The 20292-nt window shown below is 40.6% G+C and overlaps 1 protein-coding gene and 1 long non-coding RNA gene across 2 annotated transcripts in view; one reads left to right on the top strand and one right to left on the bottom strand.

Annotated features, from left to right (window-relative positions):
* Positions 1 to 208: 208 nt before the first annotated feature.
* On the bottom strand, positions 209 to 17013 carry LOC132527207 (uncharacterized). The gene is made up of 4 exons (XR_009542908.1): positions 16620 to 17013; positions 11315 to 11648; positions 10053 to 10177; positions 209 to 1812 (listed from the first exon to the last, which is right to left on the bottom strand). It is a non-coding gene; the product is annotated as an uncharacterized LOC132527207 (long non-coding RNA).
* Positions 17014 to 17180: 167 nt separating this feature from the next.
* Positions 17181 to 20292, top strand: part of FAM83B (family with sequence similarity 83 member B) — an 84840-nt gene continuing 81728 nt past the window's right edge. Inside the window, exon 1 of the mRNA XM_060162521.1 lies at positions 17181 to 17253. The gene's annotated coding sequence lies outside the window, so the exon portion shown is untranslated. The remainder of the gene's footprint in view (positions 17254 to 20292) is intronic.

Below are 20292 nucleotides of genomic sequence, written 5' to 3'. Positions count from 1 at the left end.
AGTCTTGTTTTGAAAAACAGCCTAAATTAATTCTCATGCCAAAGAGACATATTTTGGTGTGGCAAACTGCTCCCTTATAAAACCATTATTAAATGAATATTCATATAAAGGGATACAGAAAGCTAAAGTTAATGAACTCAAAAAGTTATTTTCTACTCTAGATGTTAACTTTTTCCCAACTCGCATTAATAAATATAATTTACTCCCTATTATATATTGAATGCCTTCTGTGCATCAAATGCTATTCTTGATGCTTTTAGATAGAGTTGTGAACAAATATGATGAAATTCTCACCCTTGAAAAGACTACATGGTGATAAGAAGAGACCACAAAAATCATAAAAACAAACAAAAATGTATAGAGTAAGTGTTGCAGGAAGGGAAACCCCTTCCAAGGTCCAAGACTGGGCTCTTGTCTAAAACTTGGAAATGGGTTGTCTGAGAAGTCACACCTGCTGACAAAGCAAAAGACTTTATTCAGAAGGGGCACCCAGGTGGAGAACGGCAAGGTAAGGGAGACCAGGAGAACTGCTCTGCCACGTGGCTCACAATCTCAAGTTTTATGATAATGGAGGTAGTTTCTGGGTTGTCTCTGGCCAATCATCTTGCTTGGCTCAGATTTGCTCTGAAGCAGGGTCCTTCCTGGTGGTGCGTGCTTCTCTCAGCCAAGATGGATTCTAGCAAAAGGATTCTGGGAGGCTGGTAGGACATATTATGGGCTGGCATCTCCTCCCTCCTTTCAGCCCCTCCTGAATTCTCCTGGTGAGTTTTCCATGCCAGCACCATGTTCCTTATCAGGGCCTCCTGTTGTGAGACAACTCATGCAAGTGGTTAGCATCGTGCCTGGCCAAGGCAGGTGGTTTCAGTAGATGAATAAAAATTAAAAGGGTGAAAGGGGCTAGACAATGACTTGGGGAATTTCTCTTGTGTAGAGCAGTTGGGGAAGGTCATGTCTGATAAACCATAAGAAAGCTGAGGAAAGGATATCCTGGAGCCAGAAGGAACAGTGAGTGAAAAGACCCTGCAGCAGGACTATGTGTGAAATATGTAAGTAACAGCAGCAAGGACTACATGTGCAGAACAGTGAGCATGAGGGCAATTCAAAGTCAATGAAGTCAGAGATGTAGCCAGAGGAAAATTTGTGCAGGACTTTGCAGGCTATTGTAAGGATGTTGGATGAGTGGGATGATATGCCATTGGACAGTTTTATAATGAAGAATGATAATGTTAAACATATTTTTAAAATTTCACTCTGGCTGCTCTGTAAGAATAGACATTATGGGGCAAAGGTAAAGAGAACAGCTAAGATGCTCTTCCAAGAACTAAGGTAAGAGTCTCTTTCTAGTCACACAGCAACTAGGTGCCTGGATGGTTCTTCTTGTTGAAAATAACTGCAGGTGCTGAAGGATACACAATGGGAAAGTGTGGCAGAAACTGCTGGATCCTTCCCAGTATTTACTTTCTTCTTATTCTCTGGTAACAGAACACTGATGATTAACTCAACACATTGATGAGAACATCTCCATACTTCCCCACTTCTCGTGGTTAGGCATGGCCAAGTGACAAAGCTCTGGCTAATAATAAGTAGAAATTTTATGTGAAGACTCCCACTGAGACTCCTTAAAGGATGAAAGTGATCTCTTCCTTGTGTTTTTCTCTCCCCTCGCTTCTCAGAATGCAGACAGATGCCCGAGCTGGAGCAGACCTCTTAGATTAGTGCAGTGGAACAGTTACATAGAAGGATGCCAGGTGCCTGATGACAGTGGAACCTCCTGGAAATTTCTATCTTGTTCATGCTACTGCTTGTGTACTCCTATTAAATAAAGCAGAATGTAAGCTTAGCAAATGTGGGAGCAAAGGTGAAAGCAGGTTAACAAGTTTGGAGGTTTCTGCAATAGTCTAAGGAAAAAATGACCAGGATTAAGCAGGGGTGGAATAATAATAAATGATGAGATTTGGAATGTATTTTGAAGGACAATCTAATAGAATTTGTTAGTAGGTTGAATGCAGATTACATTATAAAAAGAGAAATCAAGCATGCACCCATATTTTTTGCTGAAATAAAAAGGAATGGAATTACTATTTACTGATTTGGGGAAGATTGCTGGTGGGGCGAATTGTTTTGTTTTGTTTCATTTTTGAAGGGCAAGCCTAACCAAAACTTAACTTTGGATATGTTAGTTTTAGATGTTATTATACTTCCAAGTTAAAATATAGTGGGAGCATCTGATGAATGATTCTGCAGATCAAGAGAGAGGACTGGGTTGGAGACTCATCAGGGATCACCTAATGAATACATATGGATAAAGAAGAGGTCAAAGGACAAGCTAAGCGACACCAGTGTTTATAATCCAAGAGATGATGGTGAATAAGCAAAGAAAACTCAGAAGGAGCAGTCAGTGAGGTGTCTTGGAGGCCAAAGGGCATGGAGTTGGGAGTTCTGTTTCAAGAAGGCCAGAGTGACCAACTGTGACATACGCTGCCGATAGATCCTGTTAAGTTCAAATCAAGAACTGACCATTGGATTTGGCGATATGAATGAAATACATATTTTTGAAAAGAGCTGTTCATATCACTTGGGTGGGGAGGGGGTGGGAAGACCTCATGGGAATGAACTCAAAGAAGAATGAGACCACAAATATTAGAGATTCCTGAAACTTTTTTAGAAACTTTGTCGTAAAGAGGAGCAGAGAATTGAGGAACTAGATTTTATATTTTTTTCATTTTCTTTTAGATGAGAAATACTATAACATGTTCGTATGTTCATGGAAAAGATTCAATAGAGACAATTAGTGTATGAAGCAGGAGAGAGGAAGCCACCCACATCCTGTCTTCCAGTGGGTGACAGGGAACAGAATCTAGTGCACGTGTGAAGGGGATTGGCCTTTCCCAGGAGTTAGGATAGTTCACCCAAAGGTGAAAGCAAAATTTCATTTTTAGGTTTTATATTTGGTGGCTGGAATGTCAGGACATTTTTTTCTGATTTCTTCAGTTTTCTCAGTAAAATAAGGGACAAAATCATCAGCTGTGAGTGGGAGGGTGGAGGAGACATTAGAGGTTTGGGGACAGAGGAGAAGCTGGGAAATAGTCATGAGGAACAGTGGGAGAATGAAATGAACAAGGGAGGTGCCGTGGGGTGGGCTGCTGGAAGTTAGTGATCATAGATGTGAACTGGGACCAGGCAGCATGGTGGTGGGTTTTCCTCCAGCTCTAGTCTCTCCTTGGGTGTATGTGCAGAGGAGATAGTTATATTCACCCAGAACTGGGAACCTGGCTAGGAGAATACAATGGAGGGAAAGAGCATTATGGGAATCGAGGGTATAGGTAAGGGAATGATCCTAGTGATGAACATTGAATCTAAGTAAGGTAGAAGAGGAATGAGGGAGGCAAAGAGGAGTAAAAAGATGTCAGAGTTGAGGAATTGAAGGCCCATGGAGTTAAGGTTTTAGATATTAGAGGTCTAGTGGGAACAATGAGAAGAATGAAGGTGGTGGTCAGAGAGGGATATTTGAAATGAACATCACAGAGAGGGTGTCATTATTGGTAATGGCCAAGTCCAGGGTATGACCGTGGGCATGGCTCCTGAGATGGGTTGCAGGCTAAGATTATTGGAGGAGAGATTAACAACAGGATCAACAAAAATCTAGTAACCAGAGTGTGTTGGAAAGATGACCTATGTGTATTCTGCACTCACCAGGAATCAGAGAGCTAACCAGATGTTAGAGTCTTCAAGGAATCTTGGGTGTCTAAGAAGTCTGTAGATGACACCAATAAGGAGACATACCAGATGGCCAGACTACTTGTGTACTCCTTCTGTTGAGTGCCCTGGAACCTTGGGATAATCATATGTTGGATATATTTCACTCATTTTTACTGAGTGCTCACAATGTACTAGGCACTGAAGAAAGAAGGTGAATAAGGACGGCACAGTCTCTGACATTAAGAAAATCCATCTAATAGGGGAGCCAGGCATGAAAACAAATGTTAATGCAGTGAAAATGCATTCCAGTAATCTGTGGAATATTAACAACAGGAAATTATGACAGTGGCAGGTTTTTGAAATGAAATCATTCTGGGTCATATACAAGTCATCCCTGGATACAGTTCAAAATTGGATCCACCTCACATTGATTTTCTCAAAAATATGTAGTGAGTGCTACATAAGAGTGTACGCAGTATGGTAGAAGATACGATGTTATATTAGATTGAAACTCTGTCTTTATATTAAATTATATTATGATAAGTCATGCCATAGGCAAGATTTCTCATGGTTAATTTTTTTTCAGACATTTTATTTAGGCAGCCACGGAGGTTCTGTTTAGGTAGGGTCAAAGTTGCTCTTTCATGTTACATCAAATTGTCTGAGTCATGTAAGCATTTGTTTAAAATTTAAAACCAGAGCTTCAACTAAGAAAAATATCAGGGGAAAACAAAGCCAGATCCTGAAGCCACAATGCACTATGTGTTCTCTCTCTGAACATAATCACAAGGTTTTCTATGAGAACTTTAAATAGGGTCAGTATCAGTGGGGTATCATTTTTGTTTGTTTGTTTTGGGGGACTTTTGGATTAAATTATAGTATCTGTCAAAATGACTCATAATGCCACCTGATGGTCAGTATTTACTTCTTAATAACTATCATACCATGCTAGTGAAAAACCACTATCAAAAAAATAACTGAAAGAAAAAGAGAACTCCTGGGATAATTTCTCACCTTTTCTGTTGGAGGTGTAATATAATATCACAATTTATTTAAAGGAACCCAATATTTATTAATTCTTTAATTTATACTAATAACTTGCCTGAATATTTTTCAATTAAAGATGTAACAATATATGCTAACATTCATTTTATCATATTTAAATTGGGGAAAATAATAACATCTATCTCATAAGGTTATAGAGAAGATTAAATAATATGTCATATAAAGTTATGAAAAATGCTTGATTAATTTTAGTTAACATTACTATTACCACAGCCATCAAAGTTATTGTTATAATGGCACAGCTGTTTTGTTTTGAAACATACAGTTGCAAATGAACAGAACCCAGCTAATGGCTGGGCAAGCACATAATGAAGGTTAATTGAATTTGCAGAGGTGGAGAAGCGACATAAGGGGGCTGGAATGGCGTTGAGCCTCAGAAGACAATGGGATTAGGCCCAGGAGAGCCATGAAAAGTCTCCTTCCATTTCTCTTGTTTATCTCTGCACATCTGCATCGGTTTTTCCATTTCTGCATAATGGCTTTCTCTGCTTCTCATCTTTAAGACAAAATGGCATTGCCACGGCCACCGAGTTTACATGTTGTGGTTCCAGTCACATGCCACGAGTAACAAGTTCATTCTCAAGATCACTTCTAAATAGAGAGAAAGTGTCATCTGTCCAGGTTTTTTCAGTAAGCTCTTCCTGATCTTGTTAGGATCCAGGAGTTGATGCAATTTAAAGATGGCTGCCCTCTCACCCTCCTGATGCTTGGGAAGTTCCCAGAGGAAGGACGATTATTGTCAGCAGTGCAATTTTCTGCACTGCAAAAAACACATGTCATGTCCTACTCTTGACTTCTCAGCTCATCTATGTCTTTCTTTCCATATATCCAAAGATATCCTATCCACGATTCAACCAACCAGTGACTAACAACAAACACTTAACTACTCCATAATTAGAGTAATCCTGAAGTAATAGTCTTTACTTTACACAGAGCTATACCATAGGGAATAGATCAGGACTTTTAAAACAGGAGCAACTCAAACTAACTTAAAACTAAAAGGGAAAGTTATTAGATCATTAATTTGGAAATTCTTGACTCTAGGTTAGATTCAACTAGATTTCAGAGTTCAAAATATTTTCCAATATGTGTACCTCTACCTCCACTGCTTCCCTCTGTATGTAAACTTAACGTTCTCAACTACCGAGGGATTTTCTCCATGTGTCTAGGGAAGATGGGTCACTATTAGATTCACGGTGTGCTATCCCAGTTTTTTCTCCAGTATCCAAATATATAATCCAGTGGAAGACTCACGATTGATATTGTTTTGGTCATGGGCCCACCCATGGCCAATTGGTCTATTAAAGAAAAATGCAGTTCAATCTACTTGCATCATACATTTTGTTACCTGAAGTATTCCTTTTTAAGATACCAATTTATATATGAAGACTCCTTGGGTTGCAAGGGACAAAATCCAACTCAAATTCTGTTTAAAACAGAACAGAAATTCTGTTTGAAATTCTGTTTAAAATTCTGTTTAAAACAGGATTGATGGTTTTGTAGTTAGCTATATCCAGGACTCTATCATCTTACTAAAATGTCCTCTCCCTCTACTTCCCAACTGTTTAAAGTTTTTGTCCTTCATAAGTTGGCTTAATTTCCTTTTTCTTCACATTCATCCATACAGTTAGGAAAGGAAGAGGCCATCCTTCCCCACCTCAGCTTAACAGTCTCAGCAGAAAGACAGCTTCTAACTTCTCTAATTGCATTATGATATATGGATATCATTTTAAACTTTACAACATAATCCTATATATCATTTAGGGGTATGTACATAAGTAAAGAATCAAGTATCAGGACAGACATGGGAATGAAAACTGGGGAGAATGATTAACTTTCCAAGATCACAGAATGGCCTGTGGTGGGGTATGTAGGGGCTGTATTGGTTACATGGAACCTTGTTATATTATTCCTTATACATTTTAGTACGGCCAAGATATTTTATGATTAAAAAAATTTAAATGTTGGGATTTTGATTCTAGAGACAACCTCTGGTTGGCCCTATGTAGATGATTCGAGCAGCCTGGCCCTCTCTCTCTCTCTTTTTTGCTTTAATAGTAAACATGGAAGGCTAGGCCATTTGCTTACCACTGTGGCTGTGGGGAGAGTGAAGAGGTACTGAGGTTCTCAGACCCATTAGATCCAAAAGGAACAGGGAAAATATGGTTTTCCCAAAAGGCAGATGTTGCTGGACAAAAACATCTGAGGGGCATTTTAATGGGTTAGTTTTCTCTAAGTGAAACTCATTTTTTCTCGAGTTCATTTTCAGTTTGTTCTTATATATTGCTACCTGAAATTATAATCTTAATTGTGGCCAACACACTTAAAATAGATAACTAAAAAGGACCTGCTGTGTAGCACAGGGAACTCTACTCAATATTCTATAATAACCTATATGGGAAAAGAGTCTGAAAAAGAATGGGTATATGTATATGTATAACTGATTCACTTTGCTGTACACCTGAAACTAACACAACATTGTAAATCAACTCTACTCCAATAAAATTTTTTTTTTAAAAAATGGTGGGGGAAAAAAGGGAATGAATCTTTGATGAAATCAATCTTGATCTTTTCCTTGTGCAGTGCTCTTCAAGGCCTCCCCTGGGAGGAACATGAGGAAGGCTCCTCTTTGTGGGTGTGGGTAGGCACATACACAGAGGTATTTGGGCACCCCTTACTTCCTAGTGCTGTTTGATCTTGGATCTGAGGGTGACCCAAGGGGATAATACTTCCTGCACTATTTGTTATCATGGATAACTGTTCCTCAGAGTTTTATACTGCCTCTGCCCTGAAACTTCTTGGGCTGTCTTTTGACTTTATTTGGGGGAACTGAAATTGCTGAAAAACATTTCCACAAGACACTGCCTATAAGGACACTCTCCAAACCCTATTTTACCATGAAAGTTCCCTTCCTGTGATTATGAGTTGTGACCAGTTCTCACCATCCCCTGCTGATTGACCTCGGCCACAAACCATGGATGGGTAACAGTAGAATGAGGAAGGAGCCTTTCTTAACCGTGACCGGGTCCTGTACCTTCCTCCTGACAATGTAGTGATGAAATGAGGCTTACAATGAAATGAAAAGGTTATTACTTCTGGGAACAAATGGTAGAAGACTGCTTGAAAGACATGGAAAGGGAGGCAGGTGGTCAGGTTTAACATACATATCCCTCAAATTTCGATTCTGTACTTTGAAACCATTGCTTCAATCTTATCCATAGTACCTGGTGTATGCACCAACTGTAGTTCATGTGATTTATGGTAAATTGTTTTGCCTAGATCTCAAATGTTTTTAATCACTGACCCAGATTTTCTTTATCTGCTTGCAGACGAATGCAGGACTGAAGCATATCCTGGGCTAAAACTAAACATCTCAGAGTGCAAACAGCACACTTTCACATATATCGTTATTTGCTACTATTTCCACTAATGTTTCATTTCTGGTAAGCACTCAGCCTAAATCTCAAGAGCCAACGCATATTACTTAATCAAATACTTCACTGCTGCATGATACAGATTAACAATTTCTCTGGGTTGAGAAATCAACTTGACCCTCTCCTGAAAGCCAGTTCCACATTCTCTGAGGGTCTGTTATTCTCAGCCCTCCACCTGATACTAAAATAGGTGATTAGTTAGAATTCTTTAGACTGTGAGTAACAGAAACCAGCTTGTATTTACAAATGTAGGAGTGAAAGATACATTAAGAGGATGAATGCATCTCTCCCAAGCCCAAGGACAGGATTGCACTCAAGCCCACAACAGAATCTGAGCCTAGAAAGTGGAAAGCAATTAAGACTCAGTTTCATCTATCCTCTCTACTCTGCCGTGGGCTTTTGTGTCCTCATTCTCTTTGCAGACCAGTTCTCTTTGCTTTTCTGTCTCCATGACTAAATATGGCTACTTGCGGACTGATTTTATAGCTCCAGACAGATGCTGAAGTTGTCTCTAAATTCCAAGAGAAACTCTGATTGGCTTCCCCTAGTCTGTAGGCTGTGCTAGCTGAAAACCGAATGACGGGGGTGGTTATTTTGAAATATCAGTTTGTCTTTTTAGAACATGATTATACAAGGTGAACCATCAGAATGGAATTTTGCCATGCAGAGAATGAGGCTCTGTTTCTGTCCTAATTCATCTTAGAGCTTGTCTCGGCTTTGATGTTTGAAATAGGTGTGGAATGTCTGCAGTAATGATAGCCATAGTCATATTGGACTTGTGTATGGTAACTGTACGTTTTCTAAGCTACCTAACATCTCTTTGAGGTTGGTCAGTATTATTATAATTATACCAGATTTAGGGGTATGGATTTGGAGACACAGGCATTTAAGATGCCATGCTAAGGGTCATGACAAATCCAGGATTTGAATGAAAATCAGCTGGTTCTACAACTTGGGCTTATAAACTTTGGTAATGTTATTGGATTTCAATTTCTGTTCCATCCAGATTTCTATTTTCTTCTCACCATTTCTCATTTCAGATGCCCTAATGTCCCAACTGAATTTCATAATAGATTTTTTAAATTAAAACCAAAAGCTATGTTCTTTATATAATAACAAATAGCAATGTAATCTGACTCTCTACAGCAGTAGTATCCTATAGGTTTTTATAAATTATTTTCTTTGTTAAACATTCTCTGTTAACTCCTTTTGTCCAGCTAATAATCATAATGATGGTGGAGTTTATTTTGCTTATGTTTGCAAGCAGAATTGGAACCTTAGGGAACATCTGCTTAAATGAAGTCTAGTGTATTTAAAATAATCCCCACTGGGGAAATAATATACTTTTGGTTGGAATACTGTTGGTGGTGAAGGCAGAACATGGCACTGTTCAAAAGTGTGTCTGTGTTTAAATATGAATAATTCCAGTCTCATAATTAGAGCAGAGATTAAGAGATACATTTTGATATTTGAAGTCTGATATTGAGCAATATAGAAGTCAGGTCTTTGAAGCTCACAATCCCTTACATTTGTTCTTTTCAACACCATATCAACTCAATTTTCAGAAGAAGAGGAAATGTCGGCTACAGAAGTTGCTAAGAGACAAAAACGTGAGTATGCAGGCACCACTTGGAAGAGTTAAAGGGAAGGTGCTCTTGGGTATAATACTTCATTCACTCCCTCATTCATTCTTCATATATTTTTGAGCCCCTGCTATGCACTAGGGGTTCAGAGGTGGACAGAAACAGATGGATGTTTGTTCCCTGTGAACTAGAGGAGTTGAGCATTTGCATAAACTTAAAATTATAATTACTATAGTTTTAAGGAAGAAAAACCACATGAAAATGTACAAACCTGGAAATGAGCCCGTCTGAGAAGCCAGGAAGACTTTCCAGTGGAAGGAAGGGTAACGTTTAACTCTGAAGGAGGAGTTCATATTAGACTCTTTTCTTAAATGCACCAGGATGTTTATTGCAACGCTGTGAATAGTAGAAAAATATAGTAATCCGGATATAAAGTTGTAATCAATAGAGAAATGCCACATATATAATATAAAACATCCTTTCAAAAGGTACCATGTCCCAGTTAAAAGAATCAATTAGAGCTTTGCCTTTTGACACAGAAAGATTTCCATGAAGTAATATTGAGCCAGAAAAACAAACTAACAAACATGCTTTAAAAAAACATGGGAATAATTCTAGAGAGTGGTTTCCTCAAGGGAAAAAGAGGGAAAGCCTGGGGAAGACAGTGAGCTTTCCAGGCAGAAGGAACAGCATTTGCAAATGCCTTGAGGAAGAACGTCCAGGAAAACAGATGAACTGGGAGGAAGCTGATGGGGCTGGAACTCAGAAGGTGAGAGCAGGGGGTACAGCGTGAAGGGAGGTGGAGATGCCAGGTAAGTAGCAAAATAGGCAGGCCAGTGCATGCAACAGGCCATGGTAAGGATTTTGTTGTTATCATTCAGTATATGTTTTATGCCTTTGGACTATTTGCTCTTTCATCACTTAGTGGTTGCAGCCATCACTGGGTTGGTCCTGCAGTGTTGTGTGTATATTAGAATCTAAGACACTGTGCCCGATACAAAGGAATTACTCAGTAAATCCTAGTTTTCTACTTTACTTACTCCTCCTTTCGATCCTGCTTTTCCCACAAATAGTATAATTTGGTTCTGTAGGTCTCAACTCTCAGACTCAATGTCCCTCTATGTTTCTGAACAAATAAGGTTAATGTCCCCTCATTATACTGAAACAAACTGAAAACTATTGATAAAATAACAACCTACACACATATTTTTAAAAAGGAATGTCATGCCCTCATTTGTAATATAAATACAAGCAATTTGTAAAACAATACTGTTTTTTAAATATATAAATATTCACACAGAATTCTACCAGAAAACACGAATCAGATGCTTGACCTACAGTTGCCTAGGAAGACAGATATGTTTTACTGGTAACTGATGCAGTTCTGCTAGTGTTGTGATTTACAGAATAAAGAATAATTCTTAGCACATTTCTAAATTAAGCAAAATATATTGTAACTAGATTCCTGGAATTCAATGTATGTTAAAACTGTTTTTACTTGTAAAAGATTACAAGTAAAAAAGAATTACTTACTTGCAAAAATTAACTTAGTTGCAAACAATTCTTGTATGTAAAAGGAAGAAATTCTAGTCTTAGGTAATAATTAACGGATTTTTCACCCTCATTATGTGGCAGGACGGCAGTTACTTGCACAATACAGGGGGGAATTTTCCATTGTGCTGGACCCGTTGCAGGACATATTCCTTTCCAGGTTCTTGCCCACCAAATGCCAGGAGAGCCCTCAATCATTGTAACATTTCCAAACGTCCTCTTTGGATTGGTATTCCTTCTGCTGAGAACCACTGATCTGATTGGAAGACAGGATGCTGGGAAGGTTAAATTATACCAGAAGACTTCAGTAACAGCCCTGGAAAACAATGATAGGTATGTTATAAGGTCACATATTTTTAGCAGAGAAGTAGTAAAGGGATTAAGTCTTTTGCATTTTAAAGAGCCTACACTAGTCAAAGCTAGAATTAGACAAAGTAGGAATAGAGATGGGTCTTGAGCAATGGTTATCCTACAGAGAGGCAGAAAGGAACAGGAGGGCATCACAGGCTGGGGATCCACTGAGCAGATGTGGGCAAATGCATGAAGTGCAAATAAATGATCTGGGAGACAGTGATATAGGATTGCAGACATCCCCAAATTAGATCTTCCAGAAAAGGCAGTTGGAGTTGGCAATTAGCTGCTGTTCCTCTCTCCTCTCTCTCTGTCTCTGTCTCTCTCTCCTCTCATTGTTTTAATCACAAAAGCACAAGTTATATCCCAGACCTCAGCTGACCTCTGTGAAATCCAGTCCAGGTAGTGAGTGACCCTGAGGACAACTAAAATGACTGCTACTGCAGTATCTCTAAATAATTCATACAATGTAGGATAACGATGGATGTCCGTGATTATGTTAATAACCTTGGTGATCATGGCTGTTGCATACTGCCACTCTAAAATGCCTTTGAAGACAGCTATTCATATTCATCCATAACAATGATGAATAGCTAATGACTTTTCAGAAGTTAGGTGAAGCCTTTGAAAAGATATTTAAACTGGACAACTTTCATATACCTTAGCAAACACTGGTAACAAAACACTAATGGTAATTTATTAAAAATTAGTAACTCTAATAATCAGTAGATTATATCAAATATCTTCTATCAGCATCACTACATGTTCTGTCCTTCTACTTCATTGATGATTGTGTGTTTTACTAGTAAATACTGGCAAGATTTTTAAAGTTATTTGTGTGTGTCATGAAAAACGTAAGCAACCTAATATTTTCCCATATTTGATCTGCCCAAGAGGAAGAGAATATGCATTCATGAGAGGGTAGGATCTAATGAGTTTAGCGATTTAAAAATAAAAGATGATGGTTTTCTTTGTTTTAATTACCATTTAATTTCTCTTTACCTCATTTCCTAAAATGATTTGTTACAATTATCTAACTTTGGACTTCCCTGGTGGTACAGTGGTTAAGAATCTGCCTGCCAATGCAGGGGACATGGGTTCGATCCCTGGTCCGGGAAGATTCCCACATGCCGCGGAGCAACTAAGTCCATGAGCCACAACTACTGAGCTGGCACTCTAGGGCCCGGGTGCGGCAACTACTGAAGCCCGAGTGCCTAGAACCCGTGCTCCGCAGCAAGAGAAGCCACCAAAATGAGAAGCCCGCGCACCTCACCACAAAGAAGAGTAGCCCCTGCTCACCTCAACTAGAGAAAGCCCACATACAGCAATGGAGACCCAACGCAGCCAAAAAAAAAAAAAAAAAAATTATCTAAACTTTTATAGATACTTCTAGATAAAAAAAATAATTACATAGTAATAAACATTAATTTTGAAGAATGGAGGAAGCACAAAGTATAATAATGTGCTTCCCATCCTTTTGAAAGAATTTAGCAGTAGAAAAAAACCTCAGAAAAAACTATTATTAATCTACATATGTACCTAATAATATTTAATTATATTTGTTTCCGTACCTCTTTTCACAAAGAATCATACCATCTTTTTGGACTTTAAATTGTATTTAAGTTTTTACACACACATGAACACACACACACAAACATATACACAAATGTCAAAGATTCAGATAAACATAGATAATTCCTAGGCATATCTGCTCTGCTTTATTAACTTTCCAATCTCTGCCCTAATTAGTGCCTGACATGATGCCTTTCCTACAGAAAACTCTTGATAAATATGTGTTGAATTAATGACACTTACATAATACTTTATATAGCAATTTAAATGTGGCACATAAATAAAATGAAGTTCATTTCAATGATTTCCACAGTAGTCATACATGAAGTGTCATAAGACAGTTAAACTGATGTGAGGATTCATCCAGCTATAGGTTTTGTCAACACTGATACGGAATTTTGCTTCTTAACTTTCCCTAAGGTACTTAGGGAAAATGTTATTGATAAGTACAACTTGTTTTTTTATTGTTAAATGTGACATTCTTTCTGTATCAATGGCTTTATCTGCCTGGAAGCCATTGCCTTGAAGTGCACTAAAATGTTTATTTTAAAGCTCTTGAAAGGACCAGAAGCTTAGTGCTCCTTTGGTCTACAAATAATGACTGAAATCTGGTAACCCACTGAAATAGCTTCTTATCATTTTTCTAAGAAGTTTTGAAGTTACACGTGTTTGTTAAAAGCAAAATAAACAGTCAGAAAAAAAAATATCACCAAGAATATAATTCTCTTTTCCAATAAACTTTATTTGCTTTTTCTCTTCTATGATTTCTGTATCTTTTATTTTTATGAATGTTTTTGTGCATCTGTATAATACTCTGTGTTATTCTATTTCATATATGTATAGTTTGTCTTCTCAATTAAATTATAAATATGTTGAGGATCAGAAAAAAAAAAGAAACTGATACTGCTTTTGAATCTCCTTGTGCATGTGAACTCAATGTGGGAGATAGCTCAAGATCTGTTGAGTGTAATTTAACATTGCCACTATTTTGTTCTTGGACTTCAGCCTAAATTTTGTCGAATGGGGTAAAGAAGCAATGAAGATGGACTTGCTGTCTGATCAATAAATATTGTCTTGGGAGCCTCTTAGTCAAGCATGCCATCTTCTCACTCATCTTTTTAGTTACTTTTAAAGTATTATTTGTAAAATTTTAGTTCCTGTTTTCAATCTAACCTGTTTAAAAAAATCATAGAGGTAAGAATGTATTAGGCACGGTTTTCATATGGAAAGATTGAGGGTTATGTGTGCTTTCCCACACTATCTGGCTCTTTTTCCTTACCACTATTCTTTCTATCCTTTGCTATTTCCTTTCCACAATCTTTCCCTGAGTGCCTATAGACTTAAGAGAGGTCCCCAACATCTCAGAAATAAATTCCACGTGACTCTGTTCCTGCCTCTTCCTACTTTTCACATACATGGCTAGTTTATTTCTTTCCTTCCCTCTACTGATAACTTTTAGCAGCTCCAGTTATTTCTTATTTCAAACCCTTGATCTTCCACATCCACTCTGACCCCCAATGATATTGATTTTCAGTCTCATTGGCTGTCTAATTGGTCTCTCTGTTGTCACTGCTGCTACCCTTGTCACCCTTTTTACACTACAGCTGGCCTAACTGCTCTTCCTCACACCCTAGAATTTATCCTAAAGGGCATCAACTGTTAGATTAGTCATTATTTCACCATCAGTCAATACCAAGTCTGTGATTTACAGCTTTGCAATCAGGGCTCTTCACAACCTGAGCCCAAGTATAATAATAGTGGCCACTTAGTATCACATATCAGTGCTATGATAAGGGTTTTACACGTACTATTTCTAATTCATAATTCTCACACCAATCCTAGGCAGTAAATAACACTGATATCATTCTGCGGCTGAGGAAATATCTCGAAACTTTTCTCCGAAACTTACCTTCCAGTGCAGCCCTGCCATACCCATGGCCACATGTGGCTATTGCTGTGTAGGGTCCCAGAACTCACTTTTACTTTCTCACCTCTAACATTTCGTCTGAGATTTCAACATCTAGTTATATGTCAACTTCCATCTTCTGCCAAGTCTGCTCATCAGTCAGGACCCAATTCAAACTCCAACATTTCTATTCTGTCAGCATTCCCCAGTAATCTAAGCAGTTAATCATTTCTTCCTCTTACCTGTAAAGCACACAGAGCCTTTCCACTTAAAGTTCTACTGCCTTGTCTAGTAGCTCCCTTTCCTGTATGTGTGTCCTCTCTCCTCACCTAGCTTGCAGGATACTTAAGGTGTCAGGTCAATTTTATACATTCTCTCATCCCACTAAGGATGGAAAGCCCTTAGCATAGCACCCTTAATGGATTCTTCCTCTCTACTGATACTTTCCTCTCTTTTGCTTTGAATAATTAACATTTTAGTAGATATAGATTTCACTTGATTTATGCACGAATGCATATGTTAATAAGATTCAACTTCCCACGGGTCCCTTTTAATTTTAGTCTAAATGTTCTTGCTGTTTTTTAAATAGGATAAGCATATATTTATGAACATAGTTTCAAAATGCTCATAAATATTGTTCTCTTAATGCAGCATTATTTTTGAACACCAGCAAATGAAGATCCACACAGAGAACATGGACTGAGTGAGTCAGAAGATTTCATGCCAAAAATGAAGACCAGAATTGCAAAAATATTAAAAGGTGAGACATGGAAATTAGCAGAAACAGAAGAAAGAAGTTGACTGAGTAAAACAAGAATATTCTGCACATGCTGTTGAAGAAACTACAGATCGCAGATACCACAATATGGAAATTTGTCTTTGTGATGTGCTGGAACTTACTTTCACTTTCCACCTTTGTCCTTTGCCCTGTTTCAACATCTAAAATATGTACATTTCATTCTCCTGTGTCTACTCATCAGTCAGGACTTAATTCAAATCTCAACAGTTTAGCATTTTCCTCAAGTGTTTTATTCAGGGCAACATAGCCATAAAAGTCATTTAAAAAGTCAATTCCAGCTTATGATAATTGACATATCATGCCAGAAGTTTAAAATATGCCTATGTTTCCTAAGTTTCATTCTTTCCCTACTAGGCTGCATTTTTAACATTTGCTGCAAATGGCTAGATCTTGAAGACGATGTGATTATACAATTATTAAAAACACTCGAAACAGATTTACTGAGATGTAGAAGAAAAAATATAAAATTAATTTCATTAATTGCTGCAATTATTTTATATTAAAACCAAATGATAGTGTCTCTATGTCCATAACATTGCTCCATAGCACCCCACCTAGTGACCTGCTTTTCGCGCAGGTATTCCTTTCATCCAAATCAGTAATCAAGACAATGCAAAGTCAGTCCCACATCTTTGATGATACGTAAAACTCTTTCTTACAAAAAGATAAATTCACACGCAGTTTGTCTTCCACCTTTCCACCTCCTGCTCTCCTCCAAGCCCGGACACACTCGGGCGGTGGGGTAGGGTCTGCATTGCGGGCTGCCGATGGGAATTATCTCCCTGGAGCTGAGTCCATCCGCTCCCTGGGGGTGGTACCACCCCGGCTTTCCCCCTGCCGCCCCCCGCCCCCGCGCATTCCTGAGCCCGGGACGCACGGGGGATGGGAGCTGAATGCCGCTCCGTGAGCCCAGCCCCTGCCCAGGTGAGCGCTGCCGCCCTTCGGGCTCTGCTCGCCCGGCCGGGATGTCGCGACTTGTAGTTGCTGGTAGCCCTGAGGGCGGACAGGAAAGAAAGGCTTTCTATTTTGCTGGCCGAGGGTTGGAGGTCTGAGTTAGACAGGTTCCGGGGCGCTGGCTGGCTGCGCGGGCTTCGGTACGACCCAGCTTGGAACCTGTTGCAGCCCGTCCCCACCCCGCCCTCGCTGGCTCGGCACCTGGGCCCGGGAGGCGCGGCCCGGGCGGGACCGAGCTGCCCTCAGCGCCTGACGCGCAGGTGACTCCTAACCTCCGCTTCCTGGGACGCAAACCTTTGGCGCGGGCGTGGCTGCGCGCGGCTTGGGACGCTCCCGGCGGTAAGTGGGGTCCTGGCTCCCCTCCCCTCCCCTCCTCTCCCCGGCAGGCGGGGGGCGACAGGGGCGGGGACCACGGCCACCCCGGGGCCGGCCAGGAGGAGGGCGCGAACCTCCCTGGGCAGCGCGCGCGGGATCGGACAGTTGCCGGCGTGCAGAGTTGTCTCTTGCTTTTATCTGCTTTTCTTTCGTTAGCGTGTGTGTAAGAGTGAGTTGGAAAGTTTGAAAAGTTCAGTCTCAGGCGAGCTGGGTTCGGGTGCCCGAGGGACAGGCCCTGCTCGCGGTGTACTTTGGATCATTTTCCTCTTGGCTCTGGGGTCGGCGGTGGGGAGAGTCCTGGAGGCCTCCTTGGGAGGAGGGCGGCTGGATGGAGGAGGGGAGCTTGGGAAAAGGTGGGGACCGCGGCTGCACAGGGCGTGGGTGTCCTTTAGACCCTGGGTGGGGAACAGCACTCAAAAGGGAAAATAAAAGTTTACCTTGACACACTCTCCTATTTGGGTCCGATCCCGCTTCTGCTCTCACATTAATCCAGACTTGTGCTTTTCAAATTTTAGTTCCCCTGAGCCTGGATCTGTGACCTTGATTAGCTCGCCCGGTCATTCTGGTTCCTATCAGATTTTGAGAACCACTGCTCCAGGGTGGTGGTGGCCTTAAAAGGAGAGGGGATTGCTCCTGGAAAGTCACATGGAGACTTGAGGTCTGTTTTTGGGTCGTGTTGGGAGAATTATTACCTATATGGCGGGCGGGCAGTGAAGAGGAAGATAATGTATGTATGTTAGTAGTTGGAATCACGGGTGTGTGAAGAGACAGTGGTGCTTTATAGGGAAGAGACTGGAGATTTGGGAACACAGGACCGCATGGAGACTGTGCCCCTAGGAATGTGCTTATAAATTATAGTGTCTCAGCCCCAGCAGTGGAGATAAGAGCTAAGGAGGCCAGGACACTAGGAAAGAGTGGTGCTAGTAGCCAGCAGTCAAGGCCAGACGCTGATGTCCAGCAGCTCCTTTCCAGATTCCCACTTGATAGACATAATGCTAGGTTACCAGCAGGCACCTCCCCTCTTTCCCTTTCTCATCCCAAACACAGGCAGAAGCCCCAGGGAAACCCATGACTGAGGCTGAATCAGTCCTGACAAGAAATACGAAAGGGAGCAGGGATGAAAGGGACTCAGAAGAGGAAGCTGGTCTTTTCAGTTTTGCAAAATAACAAAAGAACAAGAGTGGCATGGATCCGGATGGGGTGGGGGTGAAGCGGGTCTTGGTTTTGTTTGATTTCTCCCTGTCTTCCTGCAGTTCCTAGCATGATAGAGGCCCCCACTCCATCCAGTCCAAATTTCACCCCTTGCTTTTGAGTTTACGGCACACGTCGTGTACATACCTGTGTAGAATGCTGGCGGCACCCTGCAGAGCCTGCCTGAGGGGCTGGGTGGATCCTGCCTTTCAAGCTGGCACGTTTTAGACCCCAGATGCTCAGAATGTAATGTGGGAAGCATCACCCATTGAACAACTGCTGAAAGGTGTTGCGTACATGGAGACAAACCACACCTCTTGCTCAGTGATGTTTTTTGTGGTCACTCTCTGGAGATTGTTACTTTAACTGTAACTGACTAAACTTTTGGGGGATGGTTATTCTTTCTAGTACATCCCCTCCTGCTAGCAGACCCCTTACAGTTTATGGTGGAGCTTTCCTTGGCCATGACTTACTGACCAGAAACAACTCACCTCCTTGCTTCCGGTTCCATTACATTATACACCTGTGAGTTTCCAAGATGTAACAGGGCCCTGTGAATCTTGCAGTGAAATTATGATTCCAGTAAATCAGGCCTCTTCTGTAATGTAAATCTGGTTGGAGGAGACCTTTTGAAAAGGCCCCACTCTTAGCTTAATTTAACTAATTATTTGTAAAGTTACAAGTTGCCCTTGTTTAGCTAGTTAGGTAAGTTCATGTGTCTCCCTCTGTAACTTGCCGAGTATGTGTGTCCCAGGGATGTTTCACAATTTCACAGCGTCTGTTAAACACAGTGTTAAAAATGTCCTTTTGATCACTTAATTATATCTAATCTGGAAGTGAAGTGTATTTTAGAACTTTGTTGGTGAATTTATCATTTGAAAATCAGAATACACTCCGCAACCCCCAGAACCCTGGAAACAGAATTCTAAATGATGGATTTTAGGGGTTTCATGGGTTAAATTTTATACAAATAGCACCTAAGCTCCATCAAGAATTAAATCCACCAACTACCAATTTCTCTGAGAAAATTTTCTGGAGCCTTCAGATGACTCTTCCTTCCTCCTGAGGTGGGCCAGTGGGCTTTGACACTGTTTGCGGTACCTATCCCAGCCCACAAGGTAGAGTCGGGAACCCACGGGGGTTGGCATTGCCAATCATGGGAGATGAGTACTGTGGGCAGCTGACACAGGACGGGAGGGTGGGGATGGTGAGCTCCAGTAGAAAGGGTATGTGTGGAGGTGAACTTGAATGGGAGTAAGTTGGCTTCCATTTGGGAAGGAGGGTTTTTAAGGAGTCAGGATGCTAGCATGCGTAGGAGGTAGGGGTGGGGGATCAGGGAGGCAAAAGATGTTTTGAGCAGCTGTGATGCTATGAGGAAGATGAGCCTGGGTTGGAGAGATGATACCAATATAAGGAATATTCACCCGTTGGACACATCTACATTGCAAAGTGCTTGAGTCACATGATCATGGCTTCTATGCGGAACTTTTCCTCGGGGGATATCTAATTACTACCCAGTTTGTATATTGTTTTATTTTCACACTGTCCTTTGGAGTGAGCCCAGATGCCCCCTAGAGGCACGTGCCATTTATCCTTTGAGCTATGTGTCAAATAATTTGTAGACTCTGCTCATCCTTGGGGAAGGTATGGTGGTGGTAGTGGTCAGCCTCTTGCGTGCTGGCATAGGGTCTGGTGTAACCTCCATGTGCACGTATATAAATGACAGCCAGTAGGCAGTGGCCTATTTTAAAGAGTTTATACAAAAGCTGTGCAGTCATGATGTGTAAAGGTTATAACTTTGTGCTCTTGTGC

This window comes from Lagenorhynchus albirostris, chromosome 10 (genome assembly GCF_949774975.1).
Source record: "Lagenorhynchus albirostris chromosome 10, mLagAlb1.1, whole genome shotgun sequence".
NCBI lineage: Eukaryota > Metazoa > Chordata > Mammalia > Artiodactyla > Delphinidae > Lagenorhynchus > Lagenorhynchus albirostris.
Note: the sequence above shows the minus strand (reverse complement) of the source record. Positions and strands in the feature narration are given on the sequence as shown.